The sequence below is a fragment of the Alligator sinensis genome, unplaced genomic scaffold (genome assembly GCF_000455745.1).
Source record: "Alligator sinensis unplaced genomic scaffold, ASM45574v1 scaffold1295_1, whole genome shotgun sequence".
NCBI classification, from domain to species: domain Eukaryota; kingdom Metazoa; phylum Chordata; order Crocodylia; family Alligatoridae; genus Alligator; species Alligator sinensis.
The window spans coordinates 1,353,201-1,359,254 of NW_005841880.1; positions in this window are offsets into that span (position 1 = coordinate 1,353,201).

A 6,054-nucleotide genomic window follows, 5' to 3' on the forward strand; every position below is an offset into this window, starting at 1 on the left:
AACCACATTCACTGACTTGACTGTCAGGGCTGGAGCATGTGATGCAAAGTTATTTCCTGATTGGTCTTTCACGCTAACCTGAAAACAGTGCACAGGAAAAGGCAAATGTGCAGGGAGCGCGAGAGAGCAGGCGGAGTTGCGTCTTGGGGTCGGGAGTCTGAGCTGTTGTTTTTTTACAGCCGAGCTAGGAGACTTTTTGGGGCACGGTGGCTCTTCCCTGCCCTTTCACGTGCAGACTTGCCTTGGTGTCCTACTAGCCCATTTCACAGAGGGAACGTGGGACCCAGGGAGGGTGGAAGCTTTCAGAAGCACGGATGAGCCTGAGAACCCCCCACCCCGGTCAGGAGAGGTGCCCTCTGCCCCCCATACACAGCAGCTCCCGTCCCTACCAAAGCAGGGCACCTCCCAGGCCGGGTAGGTAGGAAGGAAGGTCTACCTGTGTTACAGGGGGGACCGAGACAAGGAGGGAACAGTGACCCAGGCAGCCTGTGGCAGAGGGGATTGGACCCTGGTATCCTGAGAGCTGGCTGTGGACCAGCCTCTCATGCCCCGTTAAGTGACTTGCCCAGGGTCCCCCAGACAGCCAGTGGCAGAGCTGGGAACCGAGTCCAGATCCTTCAAACCCCATTCCAGTGCCTGCCACGTGACCCTGCGGCCCCTCCGCTGCCCCATGAGACGTATCCCTCCCATTAGAGGCTCGGTAACCCTCGGCAAAATCTTCCTCTACCTGCGCTCGGAGAGGTGCTGAGCCCCCGAGCCGTGCCCCTCGCTGGCAGGCCACTGGGTTCCATCCAGCTGCCGCGCTCAGTGCCACGGCATGCTGCGAGAGCCAGGAGTTTAGCAGGCTTCGACCGTGGAGGGGGGGAGTCCCTCGTATAATAACGAGACTATTCGGGATGGGAATAGATGATTGCAGGACCCGTGGAGGGGTCTAACCCCTTCGGCTTCAGGGCCTCTGAATGGGGGGGTCAGAAGGGGCCCTCCTGCATGCAGGGCAGGTCCCCCCTCTCAGCTGCCTCTTGCAGGTGTCAGGCAGTGCCGCTCGCAGCTCTGACCCCCTCGGATGGCTCCTGTGTCCCTGACTGCAGGAAGCATGGTGCAGGATGGGGCCCTCGGGCTGCTGATCAGAAAGGGGGAGGAAGTCAGGCAGCAGGCGCGTGGTGTGCGCTGCCCGCTGTGCCCAGCCTGTGGGCTTGTGCCTTATTCCGGTCCCCGGAGCAGAGATGGAGAGAGGTGCTAGGAAGGCTTCAAACCTTCCTGAGCTGTGGGATCCAATGCGTCCTGTTGTGCCCCTCTGGTGTAGTAGGGCAGCCTCAGGGCTACGGGACCTGATGCTTTACTTCCAGGGGATTTTGGGGAACACAGAACCGCCCGGTGCCCCCCCCAGTGTGGGCACAGCCCGTCCTTCCCCTGAGCTCCGCCACCGTCTCCTGGCAAAGAGCGATAGCGATGCCCTTGCCAAGCACCGCGTCACTGGACTTCCCCACTGGGCTGGGCAGGGACGCGCTCTCCCCATTTACGTCTTTGGGCTGAAACCTTCCACCACTTCCCAGCTTCAGTTCCTGAATGAATGGCAGCCCCCTCCGTCGGGGTGCTGGTAGCCGGGCAGCCTCCAGGCCCAGCTGAGATGAAGACCTCACGGTACAAACATGCAGCGAGAGAGTCCCTGCCCCAAAGAGCTTCCAGTCAAACCAGAGCAAGGGCGAGAGGGGAAAGGGAGATGCAGGGAGGAGACGGACCCTGTGGTTAGTGAAGAACCCGGAGAGGAGGGAGCCGTGCAGCGAGGCTGAGCAGCAGACACCGCAGCGTTGGGGAGCACCCAGCACAGCCTGCTCAGCCCTCCTGGGGGTTATCCTGCAATAACCTCTGGCTCCAGCTCCCTGCCCTGCAGTAGCCTTCCCGTGGGACCTTGGCCCCGTCACTCATTGCTCTTATCCACCTGCTGCAGCCACAAATGCTTGCATGTCTGGCCGTGTCACGTGCGTGTGGCTTGCTCAGGAAGTATGATCGCAACTTCTCGACAGCGTTTGCTTAACTGGTGCTTGCTCTACACTGCAGTAGGTCCCCGTGTGGAAAGGCAGCTACACGCCCAGCCACTTCTCCTGCGTCTGCGTGGATCCGGTGCAGAACAGAGACCTGCCCTACAAGCTACACAGGCGAGCAAAGCATGTCCCCCAAAGCAGAGCTACACCCCCAGCGGCGGCAGATGGGAGCAGCCCCAGGGCTTTCAGATCAGTGCTGAGTGGTGGGTTTGAATCCCTGGCCTCTGTGCCCACAGCCTGTGCCCTTCAGCCAGCCTGCCCCCGTGGCAGCAGGCTGCCCATGCCCGTTCAAACAACCAGGTCTGTAGCATGGAGCTTGGCCAACGTCTGTGAGGAAGTCACATCCCCAGTGGCTTGCTCCGCTTTGCTTTCGTACAGCACCTTGCACCTAGAGGTGCCGGCACAGTCCCGGCTATAGGTGCAGAGGGCTGCCTGCTGCGTGGCTGTTTTTAGGGAAGCTGGTGGGGCGGAGAGGGGGCCTCTCCACTAAGGAGGTGCCAGCAGGGGCAGAGATTTCCAGCACAGATGTGCAACGTGGGATGCGAGTAGCACGTGCCAACCCCGAGAGTGAATGCACGTGCCAACCCTGACAGCGAACTCTTCATCTCCACTGCTCCAGAGGGCTGCGGGAACTGCGCGCTCCCCGAGAGAGGGGATGCGGAGCTGAGACTGCTTGGGAAGGAGCAGATGGGAGCTGCCCTGCAGGCATCGGCCAAGCCACTGGGACTGGTTTAAAGGGAGCGGTATCGTAGGCATCTCTTTCTCAAGTGCCCCAGACATGGCTTGCCGGCTGCGCTGTGCTCCTATGGAGAGCCCCAGCCTGTGTGCGGAGGATCCGGGGACCGCTGAGCACTCAGAAGCAGCCTCCTTGAATCAGCAAGGACTTCTCCACCTTGCCAGGTGCTCTGCTAGGAGCCGACGCCTCTGGGAAGTGCCAAGGAAGGAGGCTGAGGTCCCTTGGCAAGGCTGCCATCGCCTCCCACTTGCCCTGGGTCCCTTCCCGGGCAGGAGCGGGGCCTTTGGAGGTGCAGCCGCTAGAGGTCACCCTTGGAGCAGAGTTTGGCCTGTCCCACGCGCCATGCCCGTGAAGATTTCCCTGGCTCCTGCAATGTCCAAGCTATCTCCGCACTCTTGCCTGGGTGGTGCACGGTGCAGGATGTCTTCCCCTGGTGCATGCTTGTCTGACTCTGCACCCTTCTCCGTCATCCCCTCACCCCAGGGATCGCCCCTCTTCTATCGATGGACTTACAGGGCCCCCATCACAGCCTGGCTGCAGCCCCGTGCAGTAGGGCTTTATCTTTCCCATTTTACAGCTCAGCACGGGAAAGTGGTGTGAGTGGCTTGGGGGCGCATGGCAAATCTGTGGCAGTGCCAGGCCGTGGGACACCCCCCTCCCCCCCAACCCTGGATTGTAACCGTGCAGTGAACCCCTCCTGCCCGCTGCTTCCCAGCTGAAGGGACCAGCGAGCAGGAGGAGCAGGTGCCCCTGGTTCCAGCAGCCTGTTAGAGAGCTGGAGCCATCCCTTCATTCTGTATTTGTACAGCACCTTGCGCAGTGGGGTCTTGCTCCGCGCCTGGAGCTCCCAGGTGCTTTCTCAGTAGGTCAAAATGGAAAGAGAAGGAGTGAAAATAATGGAGTTACTGGTTTAGCTTCTGCCCTGTGAGCCTGTTTGATCTCCATCGCCTAGGGCCCAGTTTGGCCCGTGGTATGAACAGTGGGGACAGAACCGTGGTACTGAAAGGGGAAATGGAGTCAGGAAATCCTGAAGAAACTGTGCTGGGAACAGGACCACAGCCACAGCGCATTGCACGGGTGGGTCTTTTGTGTGACAGCAGCAGAGCAGAAACACAGTCATGCTGACCGCAAACCTCCCATGATCACACACGTCTGGCTCCATGCCCCTTCACAGACCCGTGGAGATTAAAATGGAATGGGTCTTAACTCAGCAAAGGGACAAGAAGTGGCAGGTCCTCATCATCACAGGACTCCAGCACCTGGTGCATGAAAATAAAACCTCAGCAGAGAGTCGGCAACCCTGGCAGCTTCGTAGCAGTCGCTGGCGTGTGGCATAAAACCCACCTGAATTGGAGCAAGGGGCCCGAGCCAGAGCTGCAAACAGCATCTAAGCCTTTGCGACAGACCCGGTTTCCCACTGGGAGCCCCACTCACAGGGTCGGGGCCCCAGGAATGGGTCCCGAGGGGCTGGAGCAGCACAGGGCCGGTGGGTCTGGGGTGCACACAGGGCTGTGTGCGCACACTGCCTGGGGGCAGGGCTGTTTATCCCCTGCCTGGAAATGAGGATGCAGCGTGGGAGGGAGGAGGATTCTCAGCTTCCTGTTTCCACAGAGATTCCTTAGCGCTGGGGCTTTTCCAGCAGCGTGGGCAACATTGCTCAGCTCACGCTGCGGGTAACCAGGGGATGCCATCTCTGCCTTCAGAAACTTTTTATATGCCGCTGAACTTCCCAGGCTAAGCTTCTGCTCCTTACAGACACCCAGTCGCTGCAGTGAACAAGCTGTGATAGCTGACTTCATTCTCAGGTGGAAATGCATCCCCGGCCACGCTTTGGTTTTGCACCGGCCTTCTCCTTTTCAGGGAGATGCCGTGTGAAAGGGATCCGCCGACTGGTGCTGACTCGGGCACCGGATTGTGTTATGTTCTGGCCTGTACGTCGGGGACAAACGTTGAGGAAGGAAAAGAGCTATTGAAGCTGATGGGCAATGTTGGCATGGGGACCGTGCCAACATTCATGCTGAAGGTTATTCTCTTCCATAATTGGTCTGTGCGTTTTTGGGCTGTCAAGGCTTGATCAAACACCCAGCAAAACCAGTGGAGAGGTTTCTACCGGGCAGAGCAGCGAGGGTGTGGAAGGGCTTCCTGACATGAAACCTCTCGGCTTCTGTCCAGATGGACTGGGGTTGGCTTCTGAGAGAGGCTGGACTACAGGGTTGTCTGCATTAGCACCGATCTGGAGTCAGGGACCCCAGAGGCCCTTCCCGCCCTGTTCCTCCCTCTCCTTCCCCTGTTTGATGGAGATCTCTGGTCCCTCCCACCTAGCAGCAGATCCTGCTCCCAGCCCGACCCTTGGGTTCCTGAACCCACTGTTCCCCTCAGGCAGTGCTGTTTGTGTGGCGCTGCAGCCTGCATCTTCCAAGCCTCGTGTCTGCCTGGGCCTGGGACTCTGCTGGGAGGGGTCCTGCAGGCTCAGATCTGCACAGGGAAACTCCACAGAGCAAGACTGGTCGTAGGGAGGAAAGGATGGATGGATGGATCTATCAATGGATGGATGCATGGATAGGAATGGATAGATGGATGGATAGGGATGGATCTATCGGATGGATCTATCAATGGATGGATGAAGATGGATAGATCTACGAAGAGATGGATGGATGGCTATGAATGGATGGGGATGGATAGATGGATGGATGGATCTACCAATGGATGGATGCATGGATAGGAATGGATAGATGGATGAATAGGGATGGATCTATCAATGGATAGATGCATGGATAGGGATGGATCTAGCAAGGGATGGATGGCTGGATCTACCAATGGATGGATGCATGGATAGGGATGGATCTATCAAGGGATGGATTGATCTATCAATGGATGCATGGATAGGGATGGATAGATGGATGGATCTATCAATGGATAGATGGATGGATAGGGATGGATGGATCTATTGATGGATGCATGGATGGATAGGGATGGATAGATGGATGGATCTATCAATGGATGGATGGATGGATAGGGATGGATGGATGGATAGGGATGGATGGATGAATGGATGGATGGATGGAGATGGATCTGTCAAGGGGTGGATGGATGGATGGATGGATGGATCTATTGGTGGATGCATGGATAGGGATGGATAGATGGATCTATCAATGGATAGATGGATGGATAGGGATGGATCGATCTATTCATGGATGCATGGATAGGGATGGATAGATGGATGGATCTATCAATGGATAGATGGATGGATAGGGATGGATTGATCTATCAATGGAT